The sequence below is a fragment of the Chroicocephalus ridibundus genome, chromosome 11, assembly GCF_963924245.1.
Source record: "Chroicocephalus ridibundus chromosome 11, bChrRid1.1, whole genome shotgun sequence".
Lineage (NCBI taxonomy): Eukaryota > Metazoa > Chordata > Aves > Charadriiformes > Laridae > Chroicocephalus > Chroicocephalus ridibundus.
This window is the reverse complement of record NC_086294.1, coordinates 3,509,230-3,532,190: the sequence shown is the minus strand read 5'-3', so window position 1 is coordinate 3,532,190 and position 22,961 is coordinate 3,509,230. Positions and strand designations below refer to the sequence as shown.

The 22,961-nt window shown below is 51.8% G+C and overlaps 1 protein-coding gene and 1 long non-coding RNA gene across 7 annotated transcripts in view; both read right to left on the bottom strand.

The window, feature by feature from the left end:
• Window positions 1-975: 975 nt before the first annotated feature.
• Window positions 976-15,599, bottom strand: LOC134522197 (uncharacterized). Its single transcript, XR_010072967.1, has 3 exons — window positions 15,213-15,599; window positions 2,087-2,209; window positions 976-1,098 (listed from the first exon to the last, which is right to left on the bottom strand). It is a non-coding gene; the product is annotated as an uncharacterized LOC134522197 (long non-coding RNA).
• A 5,331-nt stretch (window positions 15,600-20,930) lies between these two features.
• Window positions 20,931-22,961, bottom strand: part of FBXW11 (F-box and WD repeat domain containing 11) — a 74,679-nt gene continuing 72,648 nt past the window's right edge. For all 6 annotated transcript variants that reach the window (XM_063348812.1, XM_063348809.1, XM_063348810.1 and 3 more), the window contains one exon: window positions 20,931-21,055. The gene's annotated coding sequence lies outside the window, so the exon portion shown is untranslated. The remainder of the gene's footprint in view (window positions 21,056-22,961) is intronic.

Genomic DNA, 22,961 nt, shown 5'->3' with positions numbered 1-22,961 from the left:
CACTGGCTGGCTCTTTCTGTCTTCCATTTTGTACCTTCTGCCCCAAATCACAGTTGCAGTTGAATGTGGTTTTCATTCTGTGAATGAAAGTATGAAAAGATAATAGATGATAGCGTAAGTAAAAATTTCAAAGAACAGCTCATTATTTTAAACATTTTTATTCTGGGGTATGACTTGAGCTGCTGGAAATTCAATACCTGGGTTGCAAAGCAGTTCAACAATGCCTCTAAATTAATCTTCAACCACTCTGATTTCCAAAATCATATGACATTTTCCAAAACCTTTGCCTATGAGTTCAAAATGAGGACAAAAAAACCCCAACCCACCTACTCCAGGAGGCAGGGAATCTTTATCCCCAGGCAAAGTTGGAGGGTATGCATTTGGGAAGAGGTTCTTCTTGAAGGTGCTCACAAACTATTTACAAGAAATAGCTTCTGGGATGCTGCTAAGAAGGAGCTAGGTAATGATATACACATAAGTAATAAAACCTGATTATACGGGGCGGGGTGAGGGAGGGGGAAGAGTGCAGCAGCTACTTCAGCTGTATACATCTGCTAGTTTAAGCTAACTGTGGGCTTGAGGTCACTGCACCACACGCTTTAAACCAATAGTTTTCATATTGCATGCGCAAGTAACATTTCGGTTCAAACTAGTCCCCACCTAGTGCCCAAATTTTCCCGTTTGACAAGCCACTTTGCTTACCCCAAACTCAGCCAAAGCAGAGCATGCACCAGCCTGTACGTGACTGGGACAAGCAGAAGGTCTCAGCTGAGAAGAGTCCTCATGCTGTCAGCCCATACAACACCACGTACACTTCCTAACCAACGTGATCCTGCTCCCACGGGGGAGTTTATTATTGGGAATTGTGCTGGATTTATGCCGAGCTCTCCTCAAAGACGGGGAATTAAAGCCACTGGTTTGGCACAGGTGAGCTTGAACTATCTCAAAATAAGCTAAAATAAAACTTGCCTTAGGGTTGTGTCCCCATTTCCCTTGAACTCTCGTGGCCTTGTTGTTCACATGAACGCTGATGCTCTTCTCACACCGCACCGCAGCGTTGGCTGAGCAAAAAAGACACATATCCAGTCCGGGAAGCTCCTGCACAAAAAAATATTGATTTTCCTTAAAGAGGAGTATCATCTGGACGCCTGGTTCTATCACTGCAGTAACTGAGAAGGAGCATGGCCCAGCATACTTGGATTGTGTCACATGGGACAAGTTAAAAGCTCAGCAATGGGCTCAGGAATTGCCAAAATGTCATAGAGGTAGTGGAAGAAGTAAAAGTCTCGCCAGCTCTCACATGAATGTGTGTTGGCTCCAGCATTCATGCTGGAAGTCTTTATGTGGCAACTTGAATTTCCTCATTTCACTCCTCTTGTTTCAGTTATCCGGTCGTGGAGCGAAAAAGCAAAACAAAACAAAAGCACCCAACGTACATGATTAATCACTCGCCCTGCATAACTCGCAGTAAATAGCCAAAGGCTAGTCACGGCAAATAATTCACCAGCACTCTGCAAGCTGAAATACATTTGTATGGAGTGTTCAGCCAGTTCTGACTAGCAGCCTCTTAGAAATGGGTGTTTGCAGGAAACTCATCAACAGAAGAAAAATACAGCATTTATTACAGGCTTCTAGGTCAGTTCTGTTATTTGCCTAATATGGCAAAACCTTACCAAAATATGGTAAGGATGAAGCAGAAGGTGCAAACAAAGCATCAGAACACCAGCTGGGTACGAGGGTCCCATACCAGCTGGAAGGACACTTGACTTTATCGCCATGCGACTTTATCGCCATATAAAATATCACCATGCGACTTTATCGCCACACCTTTCAGCAACCACAAGTGAGGCACAATTTTCAAAAGCTTTGCTTAAATTCAGCCCTGTACAGGGCTCAGGTTTTCAAAAGCATGTGATACCAGACGCAGAGAGCCCTTTTGAAAGCCCAGCCACCCACCTTGGTCCCTAAACGAGGGCTGAACTCTGTTGGAACTAACCGTTCAAAGCTAATAACCTGGCTTCGGGCTTGCTATTGTCTCACAGTGGTCATCAGATGCAGGAGAGAAGTGAAGGGTGAAAGATCTTACCCAAGATCATCAGTAGAAACGAGTTGCTCTGCAAACTTGTTTTCTAGCTGGGCTTCCCTCCCGCTGTAGCCCAGGTGGCACACGGCCTGAAACACAGATGGATCGGCACCAGCACATACGCAGCTGTAAATAGATCATATATAATGGTGTTTCATTTTGTATTCCCAGCTTGCCAACAGATATTAGGCCATGTGTCTGGTCGTGAGAGAGAGAACTTAAGCCCTGGAATAATAGCTACAAAATTTTCCTTTGTATATGGCTGTGGAATAAGGGCCCCTAAGCGAGATCAAGGTCCTGTTGTGGCCGAGTGAAACGATTCGCGTCAAGCCGTGAAGCACCTGAAGCGAAGAGGAGCCCCCATCGCCGCACGCGGGATGGTACCCACCGGCACATGCTGCTCAGCAGCTCTGCCCCTGCTTCAGCTCTTCCTCCCAGCTCGGGTATCCACCCCACCGCTTCAAATACCATCTGAAACGGTATCCGGGCAGAGTTTATACCAAGGAAATAATCTGGCAAAGCCAGACTTAGTAAAAGGCTTTCACTTGTAAAGGCTTTCAAAGAAGAGATGCTTGCCATCACCAAAACAGGAATACATTCTCTCCAACTATGACTCAGGTAGGCAGAAGAAGAGGTTTCGACGTCAAACCACTAGGGATAAAAACTGGCTTGAACATTAGGATCAGGATTTACGAAGTCCTAAACCATACAGTGATCTACTGGGACAATTTATACTAACATTGGAATTAAGAACAGAGAAATAATCATGACATTTCAGGCTACTTTTATTTCTGTGAGGTTCTGCTCACAGCATATTACTTTCTTTCTTCCCTTTTTTTTCTTTCTTTGCACGCAGAGAACCCAAACCCACTATTACTGACACAGGTACATTTCAAACCAACAGCAACTAGAAAATCAGCAAAAAAGAAACACAGAAAAGGGAGAAGTTCTGCTCTAAGGCGTGGTTCCCCCAGAAATTAGGCTGCTCTAAGGTTTCTTACCCAAATACAGTATCTATATTCGCTTTCCCTCTTGCATCCATGCAAAATAACTGCACTCCAAAAGAACCACAGGAAAAATACCAAACCACCAGCACAGGCAGGTCTTTGTTGGACCTGTTTGATGGTATTACTTGTCATTGCAACAAAACATCACTGGGCAGTTTAGGGCATTTTGCCCACGCGTTTACACCCTGCCGCTGTGTTAAACAGGGCCCCACTGTATCCAAAACACAAAAATTCTAGTGCAAAATGCCTGCAGGCTTAGCATTTTCCCCACAGATCATGCAAAGTAAAAAGACCTCAAGTATGTAGATAATCAGAAGGGGCAGTACAGACGAGACAGATGCAGTACAAGAAACCAGTTCGTATACGCAGGCTCAAAACGGCGAATATCCACGTTTCGGGACGGCGTGCATCCTGGCAAATACACCAAGGGGGCACCCAGTCTGTTTTCTTGCCCAGCAACAGTACTGAGAGTGTTCCTCTTACAGAAATAAAACCGGATGCCTGTTTTCTCTGCTCTGGAGAGCTCACCGAGATCTTCCCAAGCGACCTCAAAGCGCAAGGTGCGACGAGGAGGACACGTGAGCCAGCACATGCTTGCACCTGACAGCATTAACGTGCTGGTCACGGTGAGAAAATCATCTCGAACACCTGCTAATCCCGCGCCTCTGCAGCCAACCTGGCCCCGCCAGCGTGGCCTCGAAGGAAAAATTAATTCATTCTTCAGCGTCGCTATTTGCCTTGCTGGTCACGCAGGGCTCATTTTGGTATTGCTTTCATTGCTGCTCTTGCCTCGAATATATGATTTCTCTCCTTCCGTTCCAGTTTGCTTTCCAAGCCCTGTCAAGACAACCAGTGCAGGCATTTATGGCCTTTCCGTTTGCTGAAATGCGATCTTTAGTAAAGCAAAGTCTGACCTCTCTCGCCTTTCAGGCCGGCGCAGCTTCCTCTTAAGGTGGCACTGGCAGTGGGCACGCAGCGGCTTTTTCGCGGAGCGGCGAGGATGCTGCTGAGTGAAAAGACAACATTTTTGCGAGGTGAACAACGCAAACTCACGGCGCACACGCACCCAAACCCGTGCCTTTGTCACATTTCCAGAGGGACTGCTGGTGCGACCCGAAATCCCACAGGAGGACGTGAGGACCATCAGTGCATCTCTGGCAAGCAAGAGATTCAAACTGCAGCACGGTCACTCTTATACATCCTTTTTTCCCCCCCTTTTTTTGTTTTGTTTTGACAAATAAATACAGATACCTCATTACTGAAGCCCAGCCTGGCACTCTCTTAACCACATGCTCGCTTTAAAAAAAAAAAAAAAAAAGGCCAAAAATTCTCCCATGTGAACACAACCACTTCCACACCAATCTTTTTCCAAGTCCTGCTTATAATTAAACTCCCTGGCGTCGTATCATCGTCTTCCGAGGTCCCGTCCCAGCCTTTAACCCGGCGGCTGTCCCCGTGAATTTGGCAGAGGTACGCGGTGATGAAGCTCACCATCCCAGCCGCTCGGCAGCTGCCTGCTGCTGTGCCCTGCTCTTTGAGCTGCTCCACGTTCCCACCGAGCCTCTCCTGTGCTTCGGAAGATGCTCCATGGCTGTTGCCGGGACAGACCGCGCTAAGGAGCACGCTGCTCCATCCTCTCCGTTTCTCTCCTCTCTCCCCGAGCCAGTTTGTCTTTTCTCAACATTAATAGAAGATTTACAAGATCGCGTAGTGTGTTGAGAACGGGATCAGGAAGCACATCTGTGTGGCAGCATCCTCCCCCTCACTCTGCCTGCCCAGGCTCTCCCCTCCGATTCTCGCTTGCTTTTAGGCCTTTCATTCGTGAATTTGCAGTATTTTGACAGTTTTTGACATGAGCATCGCGAAAAGACAAAATCAGATGGACATAACGTGGGGGTACATGTAGGGTGCATGAGCTTTGCCGTAAACGTAGGCTGAAACAGCCGGTAACTCCAGCCTGGGATGATCACATCCGAAGGAAAGCCTTGCCGCGGACAGCGTTGGCACGGAGGTTAATGCAACGCACCGATCCAGCCACAGGCTTTATCCAAGGGGTAAACTGCTTTTTCCCTCCACGCTGCAGCTCCTTAGAAATACACAGGGATAGTGTCTCCTTTCTCCCATCCTTTTTTGGCCTTATCTGTCCAGAACAGATAATATTTTAGAAATATATATATACATTTCTACAGCAGATACAGCCTCAGCATTTGTTCCGTTTTCAGGATACCACATAACGATATTTTTTTTCTAAGGTGAAAGATTTGGAGTCCACAGCTTTGCTGAGACAGATCAGAAAAATCAGGCTGGAATGAACTCCCCGGCTGAAGCTCTGTAAGCCAGCACGTCAAGACAGCAGGAAGTCTTGGGAGGGTGGCAAAATTAAATTTTTCCCAAGCAAAACATTTTTTATTGATTTGATAACCACCAGCGTTTTATTTTGACATTAACTAAGATTCCAATCTAGATAATGGGAAATGGCAGCTTTCTGTTAAAAGCTGAGGGATTTATTCTTTTATATATATATATATATTTTTTTTTTATAACATTCACATAGCTTCGAAGCATTTGCTCCGTTTCTGATGGAGAGTTTCACCTATAAGCAGCATACACTGGTATGTGTTTTAAAAAATATTTCCATATGCTAAAGGAATGCAAATGGTTGCCAAAGAAAGTGGCTGTTACAGCAGCAGGCTGGGGCTGTTTTTAAAGGAAAAAACTGCTGCAGAAACGAGGTATCCACAGAGGTGCACTAAAGCAACACTAACTGCAGTGACCTTGAGATGACCTAGACCTCCTCATATTACAAAAATGAAAAGGGAGTTAGAAAATCTGAGGCCAATTAGGCGCTTTTTTTTTTTTTTTTTTTTCCTGGAGACATGATGAAATTTCCTGAAACAAAAACTTTAGCAAATTCTATAAAATACTTCTAGCTTTGGTGGAAAAATAAATTATTGCCTTTTTATCTCCTCATTCCTGAGGCGCAGAGCTGGCCCACTTCTGTTTGTGCAGATGGATTGGAGGGAAAACACCCAAAGAAGGGCCAAGTGGTGAGATTCTTGGCACGAGCAATTAAGTGTGAAGTTATTCTCAGGGCTGCCTATTTGTTATTGCAGCAGGAATCATTAAGATTATATGGAAAGATATTGTCTGGGAAAAAGTGTGAAGTAAGGATTATATGTCCTGAAACGCGATTAGCGAGCAAAGCATCGTCTGTCCTCGACGGGGTCTCTCTGGACCGGCAATACGGAGGTGGCTGCGCTCAGGTGGCTCCCAGGACGCCTGGCTTTTGGGCTGAACTTCACTTCTGAAGCGCATCCATCGCCCAGGCAGAGAGGCAGGAGCCGTCACTGAAGAGAAGGTTGTCTCTTCACTGCCCTCCACCGCTTCATACTCATTCGTGTCCATCCCAGTGGATGCTCGTGGCAGTGTGCAGGTTCTAGAGGGTTCAAGGTGCTGCGGAGCATCACTCCTGTCATGTGCAGGCAGAAGCTGATCCTGGCTTCCCGCCGCCGCAGCAGAGGTGGGTGTGATGGCTCAGCCTCCCGTTGAACACGTCCCCCCGTGGCTCTCCCAGGGAGAGTCACGACTGCCTGGTCTGCACGGGCTGCTGGCACGGGGTCTGGACACGTGGTGGGAGGAGACCCACCTGCAGGGAGAGCTGTGCCCTCGGCTCGCAGCTGAAGACAGCTTGTCCGTTCAGGGGTTACCTCCTCCCCGAGGACACAGCCGAGGCTCCAACAGATTGTGCACCTCGTGCACCAGGACGGTGGCCCCTCCCCTGCCCCATGCCTGGGTGGGCTCCCCAGCCACCAGGTACCAGAGCCAAAATAGTAGGGCAGAGGAGGGCTGAAGGGTCCCTTCGCTCTTTGCTGCTGTCTCTCCACCGACTCCTGCTGACTTCCATTTCCCAAGACAGTCATGAGGAGATGGGGAGCACCAGGAGTGCCAGCTCAGCTCCACACACTAGCAATAACAGAGAGCCCAGGGACAGCATTTTCAACTCTTTGCTGTCCCATCTGTCACCAGGGCCATCACTCCAGGAGGCAGTAGATTTCTCCACCCTTCCCTTGCAACAACAGCTCACTTCTTACACCTCACTGTCCACGTAGCTACAGCTGAGGCCCAGCGTTTGAAATGAGGTCCCCAGTGATGGACAGGCTCCATGTAGGCTGTGAGCCCCACGGCCACAAAGCCAGTGTCCGCAGCAGTCCATGGTGGGCTTTGAACCTTAGGGACCTGCTGGCTGTTGTACATCCATCCCTGCTCTGGGACCACCAGGTAGGTGCCCCACAGATTAGATTTAGCTCACAAGGCAAAGGGCTGACCCCCACCAGTGACTGTCCGTTGCCTTCTCCATCCAGGAGGTACTGAGCAAGATCCGTATTGATTTCTCTACGAAATGGGTGCAACCCGGACAGAGGAGGCATCTCCGCAAAGCAATCTTTCCCTGCCACCATCGCTTGCGACGGAGCACAAGGGTGACCTGCCGCTGTGCTGCTCTTCCCATCCCCGTGCCCCTCCGTCTCTGCAGGACATGTCCACGCTAAAACCAGTAAGCCATTTTCTCTCCTGCCCAAGGGGAAGAAGACGTTTGGGGCAACACAACCCTGGCCACTTCCCCATGCCTCTCTCCCTCACTCAGCGCAACCGCATTCAAGAGGGAAACGTTTGCAACGCTGGTGGTTTGGACTTCTCCTTTCACCGCTTGAGTCTCGCGGCATCTGCTGCGAAGCGCGACAAGGGTTTGGCGAGCTCACCAGGGGCATGTGCCGAGATAAAGGGGTGCCTACGGGTGCTGGGGAGGAGCCGGCAGGGTGTCTTTGCCCATCGCTTGCCAAACCAACCCAGGAGGGATTTGAAGCTGGCGACGCCTGTGTGGAGAACTCCAAGCGCGTTTTCTCAACCGATTGCCCCCGAGGAGCCGCGACGAGCGGGCTGCAGGGTGAGGCGTGCAGGCAGACGCAGAACTCATCAGCAGATGCCGTGTTTAGACAGGAAAGACCTGCGAGATCATCGGGTTCATCTGCTGGCGAGCAGCTTCCTTGGGCTGACACCAGAAATCCCACAGACAAGAAGAACCTGCATTCCTCGGACGGGGCCGGATTACCCGAGCGCGAGGGCTGCTCCGGGTTTACAGCCGCCATCAGACTGCGGGAAAAGCGATCCGGGGAGAGAGGGTGGTCGGGCTGCAAACCTTTCCAGATGCAGCCGTAACTAAATACGGTTCCCACAGCGCCGATGGTGCTCAGGCAAGGCAGCGGAGCAGGCTCAGGTCACTAGCCAGGAGAAGACAAAATGGGTTTATTTCTATCGCTTAATCGGACACATCCAATTGTGCTGTGCCGAGATGCATAAACCACGTTGAAAATTCTGTGGAATCTCTCTTTGCGTCAGTTGTAATTTTGACTCGCTAAATTACCACTTAGAATATTAAAAAAAAAAAAAGTCTAAATGCTAGAATTAAAGGAAAATCTTCTAAGGATAAGAAATAACTATTTCGACCAGTGCTAACAGCTTTTAGCGGGCACATACCACATATTTACTGACAGCCAAAACATCCAGGGAAAGCGAGGGAGCTCAAACAACTATATCTAGAGACATCTAGATTGAAATAAGTCCTTCATCCTGCTGCAGTACCCGGCCTCAGCCCCGGCTAGGTCTTCAAAGGGGGATGTTAGCTGTAGGTTTGGGTAATTACTGCTGATTTTTGTCTTCTTATGTGCTGGATTCTGGTTATATGGAAAATAAAAAGCATTTCTGCAGCAGGCACACAGCGCAACCGTGAAGACACCTTCCCACGGCAGTATTTTTTCCTGGCGTGGGAGTGATTAACAACTGACCTGCATCCTGGTACTCCACAGCACAAATGCTTTGACAGTGTCCAGGGAAAAGCTGGAGCTTGGGAATGCTCCATCCCACTGCGCTCCCGAGCGGTGGCCAGTGGGACGAGGGGTGCGACACGGCGCAGGGCGGCCATAAAACCTGCCACTGACTCGGAGCATGGCATTCGCTCGGCGGGCTGGGCCCGGGTCACAAGAAAAAAACCAACATCAATCCACCACAGAGCAACCAAAAGGCAATTTCAGCATCCCCCAGGGTGGGGCGTAACCTGCGCCGATGGTCACAGCCTGTCCCAGCGGTGCTGCGAGCGATGCAGCCGGTGTCTGGTGCATGGCTCTGCTTCTCTCCACCTCTCCCAGCGGAGCAGCGCATCCCAGGGAGGGCTGCCTCCTTGTAGAGGTTGGTTCTGGCTTGGGATTTTTAGGAAAAGCACGGTTGGGGTGAGGTGGAGAAGAGGATCTTTCCGGAATTTATTTTTTGCATGATACCTATGCTCTTTCTTTAGGAGAAGTTGTCCCTGAGGCTTGCTGCGGCACTCAGGAAGGTGGAGCAGTGTCTACCATGTCTACCTGCAGTGCTGTGTCCAGCTCTGGAGCCCTCAGCACAAGAAGGACACGGAGCTGTTGGAGCGGGGCCAGAGGAGGCCCCGGAGATGCTGGGAGGGCTGGAGCCCCTCTGCTGTGGGGACAGGCTGAGAGAGCTGGGGGGGTTCAGCCTGGAGAAGAGAAGGCTCCGGGGAGACCTTCCAGCCCCTTCCAGTCCCTGAAGGGGCTCCAGGAAAGCTGGGGAGGGGCTGTTGGCAAGGGCATGTAGCGACAGGCCGAGGGGCAATGGTTTAAACTAGAGCAGGGCAGGGTTAGATCAGACATTAGGAAGAAGTTCTTTCCACTGAGGGTGGTGAGACACTGGCCCAGGTTGCCCAGAGAGGGGGTGGGGGCCCCATCCCTGGAGACATCCAAGGCCAGGCTGGATGAGGCTCTGAGCGACCTGATCTAGTTGAAGATGTCCCTGCTCCCTGCAGGGGGGTTGGACTAGATGGCCTTTAGGGGTCCCTTCCAACCCAACACGTTCTATGATACTATGTCCCTCCACTCCCGGCATCCCCGCGGCTCTTGGCGCAGCGCAGAGGGAGGTCCGTGTCCTGCACGGAGGTGCTCTGCCCATCCCCACTGCCAGCGACGCCGTGCTGTTTAACTCGGGCTGGAACCTTCTGGCTGTCAGAAACCCATAGCCCAGAACGTCACGCACCTTGAAAATAAGGACTGAGGCCTTGATCTTGATCCAATGGGATATTGTGGTTGCTGCTGTCAAAATACAGATGCCGAGGGCATAAATCTGGACTTCTCTCTCTTGGAAAAGCGCCGGGAACTCAGTGCTGTAACTCGCTCTCCAGGTGAAGCAGGCGGCTCCCCTGGGAAACTCAGTGTCCCTCAGGACTAGGCTCCAATGGGCAGCACGAGGAGTTGCATGAAGGCGCTGGCCCCACCGGCCCCGGGGTTTCCTTCCAGCTCGGAGATTCGCATTCTCTCGACAGCTTTCGTTTGTTTGGGGTTTGGCTTTTTTTTTTTTCGTTTGTTGTTTTTTTACAAAATACACCCTAATTTCACCAGCCATATTAGAGAAACAAATTTCCCATAAGTTAACTTCCTTAGCAACAGATTAATTTCAATAAAGCTATTAAAAAACAACGAGGGGAAAAAAACAACCCAGAAGATACCATTTTGAATCTTTTTTGTGACGATTTGTCCCTATTTCTCTTCACCTGCAGGACGCAAGTGAGCACCGCACAGCAAGGGTCAGGCAGCAACTGGAGGAGCATCTCCCCATGGATGCAGGTAAGATGGAGCCCGGGCCAACAGATCGGCTTCTCCGGCTGCGAGCCAGGTGACCGGCACGGCACTCGTCAGCCCTTTCCCAGAGAAGGCGACAGACATCCCGGAGACAAATCCCTCCAAAGCTCCCAGTCCAAGCCCCAGCGGCTGCTGCTGGGGGTGGCGGCCGCAGGGATCCACGCTGCTGAGAGCGGGAGAGAACAAGGAACTGCATCACAAAACTCCACGTGGGGCTTCTTAAACAGACTGTTCTGTCATTAAAAAACACGGTGTAAGCGTCCACAGCAGCTTCTTACCCACCTCTTGTGAATAGCAGCTCGCTCATTCAAAAAATAAACGAGTACACGCGCTCCTGAAACCCTAAGGGACTGAATTGCTCATGAAACCCTACGAGACTGAATTGCCCCAGCCTTTTTTCCTTTGCTTTTTTATCACGAACACACACATATCCTTCAAAAACGCTCCCGTTTGCAAGATTTAATGAACTGGCACAAGGGACTGCTCGTCGATTTCCACATCGGAGCAGCCATGCCTCCCCACCGAGAGCTGGGGGAAGCCGGCGGCCAGCCCCCTTTGGGACCTGCCAAGCTCCCGCTACTGTTTAAAAGAGCTGCTGCTCAGAGCGCCCCAAAACCTTGAGCCTGAGGAGACTCCGTCCTAGGACCGACCACCAGCGGGGCTGGGCGCTGTGCATCCCACAGCTCCATACCTGCTTTCCAGAGGTGCTCCACACCCTCACGTTTCAAAGGAGAAACGCAAGGACGCGAGGTGAGTGTTCTTAATCAAACATGAAGAAGGTCAATCTGGTGGCAGAAGGAGAGATAACCCTGGAAAACACCCCACAGCCGAGCACAACGCTCCTCTTCTTCGTTTGCAACTCTTTGCTATAGCAAGACTCAGGAGTTATCCCCAGATCAGGGGTGCATCAGGTGCCTCAGTTTACCTCTGGTCTCTTCTCTTCAAGGCAGAGATTTGGTTATGGAGGAGGCACCCTTCCTTTCAGCGGAGGCTTTGCTGGAGGGATGCGCCAGCTCCGGAGCAGCCTTTGCTACCGAGGTGGCTCCATGGGCAGCCCGTGGTCTCCTCCGGCCTCTTTGCCCATCACCTTCCTCTTTTGCCAAAGCCCCCGGTCCCCAGCTCAGCCGCTCTCTGACATGGAAGTGCCAGCCCGTCTCGGTGGAAGACTTACAGGAAAAAAAAGCAAGCTTTTCTTCCGAGCACGACGCGTTCGGAAATTAAAAGTAAAACCTTCAAAGGGCTCCTTCAAAGGCAGGGGGTGGGGGGGGGAAGAGGAAAAGAAAATACAAAATTTTTCGACTGTGGAAAAAAAACTAGTCAAGAGATACAAACGCATCTCGCTTTGTTTGCACTGGCCTGTGCCAAGGAAAAGATGAAATTACGATTCTTTAAATCGTTCAGGCAAGGAAAGCTGTTTCTACTTCAGCCCAAGACCCGTCTTGGCTGATGAAAAGGGGCCACAGACGAAAAGGGGCCACAGACGAAAAGGGGCCACCGCACCGGGGTTGCCTCAACCCCCCAGGGCAGCTCCTGGCCGGGGCAGCCCTTCCCGCACCCACACGTCTCACATGCGTGTGCCAGAGCTGAGCGACAGCCACCTGCCCGGGGCACCCGTAAACGCGCCCCAGGAACGTGTCGCAGCTTGTTCTCCACGTCCAGAGGGAAAATGTCTCCCCGGAGCAGGCGCTCATCCCCATCCCTCTTCTCCTCCTGTTGGCACGCGCCGCCGCTGCTGTTTGTGGAGCCGTTCCAGCAAGTACCAAGAATAAACCTCCAAAAATATACACCCCTCGCGCTTCTCCAGAAGGGAAAGTTGCTGTTTCTGACCCTCCCGGGTGCTTCCGACCTGCGCAAGCAGCGGCTCTGCGTTGCAGCCGAGCAGCTCTTGGAAGGGGAGAGCAGCAGCTGCCGCAGGGGTGAAGGAGCTCAGAAAGACAGAGGGAAACCCCAACCCGTGGGGACAAAAGGGACATCACTTGGAAAAGTGACAGGAAAGCTCCCGCTCGCCGGGCAGGTGGGGAAAGGGGCCAGGACAAGATGGCCCCTGACACAACCGACGGCCCGGCGCAGCCATCAGGGAGCACCCACGCTTGGAAAGCGGCTCAAAGCTTGGGGACACCAAAGCCTTTGCTGGACCAGAGCGCTGCAAACCAGCCGGTCGCAGGTCCTGGTCCCCTGTGGCCTCCTGAGCACGTCATGAGTGTGCAAGGACCCAGCACAGCCTTCCCATTGCCATCCCCTGGCCTGTTTAGGTCCTAGTTACCAGCCAACAGCCACACACTGCCCCAGCCGTGAGGCGGCTGAGGGTGAAACAACGTTTTGCCCCCAGCAGGCCTGGTTCGTGGGCATGGGTAGGAGGGGACACGTGCTGCCACCTCCTTCCCCTTCCCCAGCACGCTGCTGGCCCTGAGCACCTCCCGGATTGCTCCCACCCGCTCCCCGGAACAGTTTCTCAAGCTGTCCTCACGCGGCCTGTGCAAGTGACAGATCCGAGATTCCCTCCTAGGAGCGGGGCCACGTTGAGCCGTGGCTCTGGGAGGACGCCCGCCGCATCCCCCCGCTGCTCCCCAAGCCCCCTGTGCCGCTCGCTGGGGCTCCAGCGCCACGTCCTTTTAGTCCATCACCTTGCCGTGTTCTTATCTCTGTCATGAAGAAGGGAGCACCCAATGGCACGCAGCCTCTGCACGGCGCGGCCGGCGCGGGGGGTTTGGAGGTGCAGAGCCCCAGCAGAGCCAGGGAATCCCTAAATGACACCCTGCAGCCCGAGCCTCCTCCCCGCCGCCCCCAGCGGCTTCGAGGGAGGCACAGACTCGGGTGCGGGGGCACCGGTGCTCGGTGCCCTTCCCCGACAGCGGCAGGGCCATCGCGGCAGCGGGGAAGGGACGAGTCCCCCGCGCCATCCCGGGCAGGTGGGAAGGGTTTTCTGCAGCAGATGTTGGGCCGGACGCAGAGCGCCCACGGCGCCCAGCCTCCATCGCTGCAAACCGCACCGTGAAACCTCAAAAACCCCCAGACTGGCCTCAAACTCAGCAGTGGCCTCGCTCGGCAGCAGGGAGGAGCGGGAGCACGTCGTTCCCCACGCTCAGTTCCCGCTCGGCCTTCCCGAGGGAAGGTCACCCTGAGCACCTCTGTCCCCACGGCCTCCCCCGCGCTGCTGCCCTCCCCCGCGCCAGCCCCCGGGCTCTGAAAGTCGCAGCCCCTCCAACCCAGGGGGTGGACTTCAACCAGCGAAACGGTGCATGCGTGAGCTCGAAAAATAGAAATAAGTAAGAAAAGAGCCACCAAAGGCCCGCCTGGGCAGCCTGGGGTTACAGCCACGTTTGAAGCAGGTTGCGCCTGCAGACGGGAGGGCTCCACGGGAGCTGCTGGAAGTTTGCTCTACCCTGCCCCACATCGTTCTGCTCTCACCAGGGCACTTCCAGCCCCAAAGGCTCGTCCCGGCTCCCCCGAAGGGCAGAGGGAGAAGATCTGCTGGTGCTTCTGCCACGGGAAGGTTCTGCAGTGCGCCCTGCACGCGTGTCCGCACGCTTTGCTGTCGAGCTTCGGGAAGAAAGGCCGAAAGGTCATTCCAGGTCCTTCCTTAATTCAGCCTGTGAGCAGACAGACCCTTCAAAATGGTTGTTCGTAGTTGGGCGAGTGCTTCCGGCGTCACCTCGCTGCTGACAATCAACTCCTGCTCTGTTAGGAGTGGCATTTGTACAGCCGGTACCGACGGCACTGAGGTAACCGGGAGCAAAACCTCTGGGCAGGGGAGACAGGCGGCACCGGCGGACGCTGGGCTGAGCTCCCGGGGCGTGCGGCCCCCGGTGAAGGGGGCAGGGGCGCAGAGCTTGGCCAACGGGTGACCCTGCAGGAAACCATTAGCTGTAAACAGTATTTTTAAGAAAATATTTAGCTAGCCAAACTCTGTTAGGAGTTACGAGAGTCCTTGCGCCACTCAGGACAAGGCTGTACCTCACACCTCACTGTCAAGGCGAGACGGAGCCGCGTCGAACGACGGCTCCCCCCATTTCACCTTTTGTGCTCTGAAACTGGTTGGGCCGGGCGACCCCATGCATTCCACCCCAGCCACAGTTCCACCAGGCGCCTCCTCGTTGGCCAGTGCGTCTGTATAATTTTCATCCGGGTGCCGAAGCCGAGCCAGGTATTCCCCAGTTTCCGGGTGAAACTTACCTGAGAGAAACTTACCTGAGAAATCTCTCCTTACCTGAGAGAGAGATTTTACAGCACTTCTCTTAACACAACTAACGGCAATGCACACTTTACTAACGCAAATTACGATAACGATCAACGTTTGCAACGAGTTAGTTATCCACCCAGTAAATACCCATCCTGTTTTACCAAAAATGTTTCCCAACCGAGCGTCCTTTATTTGGTCCTGCAGCTCATGTGTCGTTTCTTCATCTTCTGGAGGTTTTCCCGAAGACTTACCTGTTAGGAGCGGGCAGCTTCAGGAGCCATCCGTACGCACGCAGCCGGGAAGATCCGTCCCAGAAACAACGTGTTACTGCCCTCCAGCTCCCGCGAGGAACCGCAAAGGCGCTGGACCAGGCCTGTAACCTTCACACCAGATGAAAAGCTCCCAGTTCCAGCCTAGCGGAGAGGTTTGGTGTCCGTGCAGCCGCAGGATGGGGCTGGGCTGCCTCTGAGCCGGACACGAGCGGATCCCTGAACCCCCATTCCCTGGAACTGCTGCCCCCCGTCCCGGCAGGAGACCTGGCACCATCAGCCTCGCAGAAATACGGCTGGGCACAGACAGGAGAGGAAAGCGAGGTGCTCCTCCCCGTCCCAGCGCTCCCTGGGCCCGTCTTTGCAAGGTTCCCATCACCCTCCTTTCCCACAGCCCGGCAGTCCCGCGCTCGCGTCCCCCCCCGGGCCTTCTCCTTCTCACGGCTGGCTCAGGAAAAAATGAAAAAAAAAAAAAAAATGCTTCTGGAAACGGTGAGAAGCGGAGACTCGGTGGGTGGAAGCGAACACCCAACCGGCTGCTCTCCCTCCCACCGCCTCCTTCAATCACACCTCCCACTGATTAAGTGCATTTGGACCCAATTAAGCTCATCACCACGGCTCCATCCTCGACAGCCGGCCCAGGCTGGGCCGCAGCCCATTGCGGAGGCGCCTTCCTCCCTCGGCAGGTGGCCGTGGGGCTGGTACCTCGCACGCTGGAAGAGCCGAGGGCGAGTTCCCTGCAGGCGCTGACAGGCCATAGCCACCCGTCCCGGCAGCCGCCGCCTCGGGGTGACGGACGAGGTGGAGAACCGCGCTCCGGAGGGAAAACCAGAGCCGGGAGCCACCGACACCAAACCTTCTTGCCAGGGAGTCACCGCTCGAGTACAACAGCCCGCTGCAGCGCATCTTCAGACAGAAACCTCACAAAAAGTAATTTGTCGCTCCCTGTTGAGCACTCGTCCCCTCCGATCCTCTTGCCAAAGGATGCCCGTGGCCGTGCCGCAGCAGGGAAGCCCGCTGCTGCCCAGAGAAACTAGCACAGACCGGGACAATTCCCGATAAAAGCATCGCTCCCCCCAGCACTGCCGGGCCTCGCACCCCCTTCCCCTTGTTCCTAAGCGCAAACCCTTGCCCAAAAGCGGTCACCAGGAGCCACCAGCAGCCAGGACCCACAGCAGCCCGGGGTCCCCCCCAGCCCACCCTGCGGCGAGTGGCCAGTGCGACCTCAAGCCCCGCAGCCCGGGAACGCCCCGCGGCCTCTCCTTAACCAAGGCCAGATGGTCCCGGACCCCTCCTCGCCCGCCGCCATCGGGCCAGCCCGTCCCTCCCGGCCTTTGCCAAGGTGGGGGGGAAGAGCCAACAAGGGGTCCCAGACCACAGCGGGCTGGGTGGGAGCACCCCGCCGAGGTGCCTCCACAGCGAAGTTCTCCGGTGGGAATTAACCGAGGACTGTTAAATAGCCGACAACTGCAAGGGGGGGGGAAAAAAAACAAAACAAAAACCACCAACAAAACGACCAAAACCAAAGGCCACCCAGGTAAGACGGAATTTTAAAAGTTTCGACCTCAAAGTTTACACTCCAGATTTAAGCGGGCAGATCACAGAGCTTTTACGGCTTAATTTGGGTAACGAGATTCGGCAGGACGTTCACAACCCCTTTAAAGAGTTCAGCGAGGCTTCGCGTTTTCCAACGCGCTTCCAGCAGAAATTACCCGGGATTTTAACTTCCTTTCCCTGACGCGCAGCTACAAACGGAGCGGCAGCAACGTCCCTTGGAAAACCACTATCCAGCCTCGGAGCGGGCCGGGAAGAATAAAAAGTAATCTACGTGAGAGAGAAATCTCGAAGACTGGATTTTTGCCAATACTTAGCCAGAACTTTGTTCACATTCTCAGCACGCTTTACAGCACCTTTAAAAACATTTCGGGTCAGTGGTTCCAACGTGCACCGTACCAAAAACATCACTTTGAAGAGAAGATCCCTGCGAGCCCCACGGTTGGCACCCAAAGGCGGCTCGAGCAGGGCTGAGAGGCTGGAGCACGATGATTTAACAAGATTTTGTCACACACACACATACACACACACACACACCCCCCACACACACACTGCCCTCGTACCTGGACCTCGGGAAGCCACCAAGCTCCTGGCCAGTCCCTGCGCCGACGGCGTCGTCTGCACGAGCAACCGCTCGTGGCCTGACCCTTCAGAAACAAACCGGAGCAACTCATCGACCTCGCGGCGGCAGCGGCGGCGGCCTCTGAAATTGTTTAACAGCGAACTGAACTCACGAATCAAACTCCTGACAGAAGACCAGGGGACGGAGGGCAAAGAGGAGAACTTGGAATCGCTCCTTCTCGCCCGCCGCTGCACGGTAGCTAAAGAAAAACCAAGAAAAAGTTTTTCTTGAGGCAGAGCTCCCACTGGCGGATCCCTTAAGGGCTCAGGGCACGAACACACGTTGCTTCAGCAGCCAAAGAAACGGTAACATTTCAAAAGCTCTGCGTTCTTGATAAAGCCAGAGAAAATTCTTCTCGTGATGCTCCTGCAGCGCTGCAGCAAAGCTCCTCTGCGACGGCTGACCCGGCCCGGGTCCCGCTGTCACCGCGTCCTCCCCAGGTACGCGCTGGAGCAGAGGGAGGGGAACAAAACCACCTCAGCCCGCGCCAGGGCGTGCGGACGATCACCTAATTGCCCTAATTACAAACCTTTACCGTAATATCAATCCTCCTATAGACCCGAGGAATGAGCAGTCGGATCCTACGGGGATCGGGACTGGCGTTAAACCGGGCGATCCGGTGTCTCCAACCCTATTCAACTCGCCTGAGGATCCCCTGCCGCGGGGGCCGGAGGGAGACGGTTTCCCACACCGTTTGAGAAGTGCAACAACTACGGCTTCTTGCGGACCATCTGGTAGCGTTAAGCGGGCCACGGGAAGGAATGCAGAAAAACATCGGTACTGTTGAGGTCTTTTGTGATCTAACCGGCCCCAGGACTGGGCCACCGCAGGCACCGCTGGCATTTAAGGGCCTACGGCCCCGGGGGCCGCCGCCGAACCAGCGGGGAGGGGCACCAGCGCCCAACGGGGCCAACACTGACCGACCAACATCAACTAAGGCGTGTAACACCCACGGGGGGGGTTGGACGACGTTACTTATCCATTTATTTGACAAATTTAAGTTCAAACTTTTTTTTTTTTGTTTTTTTATTAAGCACATTCCACAGTACAAAGCTTTAGATCATGAACGATATCTGTACAATTTAACAGTTCCAAGAAGCTGTTCATACACCAACTTTCCAAACAGATAATTGGCAAACATAATTACAAGTTAGAATTAGACTATCCCAGTGCTTTGAAACATTAATATCGCAGTAATGTACAGTTGCTCAATTATGGTTAGCAAAAAAACACAGTCCAGAGCGCAGCCAGGATCACTGCCATGAATCCCAGGAGTCGAGTTCCTCAGGTGCCAATCACAAAAGTCCACTGCTATGTTACACAAAGCACAAAGAAGTTTAGACCGCATGTTCAAATACCATTATCTCCCAAGGAAAAACAGGAATTTAAATCTTACACATGCAGTTTTAGGGAAAAAAAAAAAAAAAAAAGGGGGGGGGGGGATGACTCCGTTCTTCGGAAGCAAATACCTTTTTTTTTTCTTCAGGGCTGCAACAGATTTTTTCCTTTTTAAACAGTTTAATATTAAAGCCGTTAGATGAGAAGGGTAAAGTAAGACACTTTTCACAAACTACTGTCAAGCTTACCAAAAAATGATCTTACGGACGCTTGGGAGCGTGTTTTTAATCTTCTGTACTTCGTCACATCCGGTCATCTCGATGAAATAAATATCGTTGTAGTAACAGGTAAACGGGAGTTTAACTTAAACCACGGATCCCGACACCTCTCTCGACGGGAAGGGCGAAGAGGAGAAAACCTTCAGTCGCGCTCCTGTAACGGTTCGGGAACGCCTTGACGTAGGCTTTGCTCTGAAACCACGGACGTTGCGCCGGTCGCTCGGGAGCGATCCCTCGGCCGCCGGACATCCCCTACCCCTCCTGATCGTAAAAGGGAAAAAACGCAAACCCAAAGTGCTGCCAGAGGACAAAAAAAACCAAAAAAACAAAAAAAAAAAAACACCAAAACACCCCACGCGACATACAAAGGATGACAGGAATGGCAATACATTTGGGAGCCAGCACGCGTCTTCCCCGGGAAAACGGGGGGGAATTCCCGCTGAGCTGGACGGAAGCGGGCAAGAAAAGCCCCCAGAGGCGTAGTCACACGGGGCTAACGCAGCTCAAACATTCACGCCTGCGTTCAGCCGCGTCTTGTTCCGACAGAAGAAAAACGCAGCAGCGTTCAGACGACCACGTAAATTAGAGAGGAGACTACGCCAACGTGAGAAAGGCGTGAGGCTCCCTACTAAAAGCACGCTAACGAAGAGGAACCGTGACCTGGGCATCGTAACGTGGTCACAGCTCCGGGAAAGAAACACCAGCACGGCGATTAGCACGGTCATCAGCACGGGAACCAGGGCGTCGACCGGAAGGGACGGCCGCTCCACCGTAAGGAAGGGTTACAAATCAGACATAAATAAATTTAACTTTGGCCCACGGCATCTTCTCCATCGAGCAGCCAAACTCACGCTAACGAAGGACAGCGGCAGGCGGCTGCGAGGACCTGCCGGCGTTACGACAGAGAAAGACATCTGGAAATACTGCGGCACAAAAATAGCAGATACAGAACATAAATTAAAACTTTTTTTTTTTTTTTTTTTAATTTTTAAAAAGTTTAGAAATTACATTTTAAAATATGTAGTTCCCGTTAAAAAAAAAAAAAAAAAAAAAATCCTAACGAATACTGAAAACCTCCTTTTGCAGAGAAAAACGTCTCGGTAACTCCTATTAACCCCTCCAGTGCCAGTAGTTAGAACATCCTGCTGCCAAGTGCTACCACGTTTTCGTCGTAGTTGTCAGGAAATCCTGACTGCCAGCACCCGGAGGCTCCACGTTATGTACATTATATCTACATGCTTATACAGTATCGGAAACGGGGCAAGCACACACGGAAAGGTTTTACTCTACCAAACATTAGGAAGCGCAGGACGGCTGGAGTACGGAGCACAGGGAAAAGGAAAAAGACAGTGCTATACAACTAGTTTAGTTAACCTAGCCTGAATTACAGGTAATCTTTAATTTAAAAGAAATTATCGGTGCAGAAACAAGTAAACTGTAATCCAAAAAATATTACTGAGCAATTCAGAAATATTTCTTTAAGAGTCCAACATACACTCCTACCAAACGGAACAGGCTCTGAATCTGTCATGAGAGTAAAGTCTAAAGGACAACGGTGACTTTGAAAGCAAAGCTCTGTACATTCTGGGTATGTGTTTGGCACCCAAATTTCATTGGAGAATGTTGGTTGGTTGGTTGTTTTCTTTCTTTTTTTTTTTGTTTTTTTTTCCTTTCCTTTAAAGTCAGACAAAAGTGCAAAGCAATATAAATTAGGCCAAGTCCTTTCTTGACTTCGGATTTATTTCTGAAAAACAAGCCACCAGAGTTCAGTTTCTACGGACAATTTACATGTGAAGCTTTGGATTTCTCATTGCAGGGAAGGACAGGCTTCTCAAATTCAGCTACTCGAAGTCAGTGAATTTGTAGTAAATTCAAAGACGACCACTGAGAGCAGGAAAGATTAAGAAATTTAGATATAGACTTGTGCTGCTTTGCATCTACACAGCATCTAGAACCAATTCTGACTTTAGCTGTCAATCGACATCTTCAGGCATGTAGTAGCCAAAAATCCAGTAGTTCAAGACTGTGAAACCCTGAAAAAGACAAAAGACAAGCTGAACCGGCAGAAGACACAAATCAAAAAGCAACGTGTGAAGACATCTGGAGGAGGTGAGGCCCCACACCATCTTTCGCGCTCCAGGCTGAAACTAAGAGGGGGGGAAAATACCTGCGAGGAACGCAGGCCTTGTGCCGGACATCGCGGGGCGCTCGCCGTGAAATACCTCCCCCTGTGCCAGACGTCCTTCCTTGGAGGAGAGCTGCACCTCCCCAGGACACCCTCTGCCTCGCAGGACACGCTCTAACTCAGTTGAAGTTGAGTCGCGACTCAACGGCACTAGTCCTTGGGGGTCACCTGCAGCTTGGCGGTTTTCTTACGTGTAGTTAAGAATCAAAAACCCTCTCAGGGCCCAAGAGGTGCCCCACCAGCCAGCCTCGCTAAATGCCGAACGCTGTTTACTGAAACACTGCCCTGCGTGCAACCACGAGAAGATTTTCCCTCCTTCTCCACGCTGCAGAGGAGCAAGTCTTGCACAGGACGCGAGCTCAGTTGCTTTAATACACCAGTTTTTAAGAAAACAGACAAAAAGCTCAATTTCCGTTACCTGTTCCAGCCCCACAGCTCCATTATTAGCGTGGAGCCAGGGCAAGTTCTTAGTGTAATTAAATCCGAACTTTGATTTTTACCTGCCACCTCCCAAAACCATTTTTAGGGACGAGGGAGAACTTCCATCTTCTGATACGAAATTCCCGTGGAAGGTTCAAACATTTTTGGGCACTTCGCCTTGGCTTCCCTTCCCCCAGCCCAAGGCCTAGTGCTTAATATAAGAATATTCGACTATCGTATGGTAACAATTTTTATCATGTTACAATAAACAACAGGAATTCAACAGAAAGCAATAAAACTCTCGCAGCCAACTGCCAGGACTGTCAAAAATGATCCGCTTTGAAGAGGCATAACATTGCAGGCCTTGTAAGAAACGCGTACCGGGCTGCTTCAAAATTCAGAAAACTATAACGTCTGAAAGCGTATAGAACTGTTTCATTAAACGTCATAATGAAATATTAGCTCTTTGACCGTAATTTCATGTAGATTTATGTTTTTTGGACTCTGAAGTCGGACAAACCTGTCAAAAAGTGACATCACGGCATCTCTCCTACGTGGGAAATGATTGTCAAGGGACTGTCATTACCAACGCCAACAGCTCCCGGGATACGGAGGTCTGCGTGGTTCCGGCTGCGCGTCGTGTCAGACATAAGCTGTGCGCAAGCGTCAAGCGCGCAGAATTTGGACGGAAGAACGCGCTGCCAAAGGCATTTTGTATTTCGCTGACAAATCCCAGCGACAGTGGGTCTCGCGGGCCACAGGCGGCACCGGGAGGAAAGCAAGACACCAGCGCGCTGCTGCTCAAGCCAATTGAGATAAGTTTGTTTCATTCAACTCCTAATTTCTTTTGTGCTTAAGACACGCTCCGTATAGTTTTTCCATGAATCGAAACTAACATAAGCAGCCTGCCAAATATACTTCCGTAATTTTTTTTTCGAAAACCAAACGCAGCATTTGTCAATCTCAAATCATAAGTTAGCGGAAGAACGCGCTGGCGTATGAACTGGATACATGGAGATGGTTCCTGTAACTGTTCTCTTCTCACGCAGCCTGTTCTATCTGCCTGAAAAGGCAAGGAGGGGGAAAAAAAAAAAAAAAAATAGAATTATTCAGAAAAGAGGAAAAAAGTTTTCCGTAGAGAGGGAAAACCATTCAGCTCAACAAGCTTTGGAGGTTCCACAGCAGAACTCCGCTTCGGTACGGACCCAGGAGCAGGACAAAGTCCCTACGGACATTACTATCAGCGACAAGCTTTCCCCGACAAGGATACAACTGTGTTATCCCAGATCAAAGAAAACCATTTTGAAGCGGAAGTCAGAGGTAAAGCAGCGCTG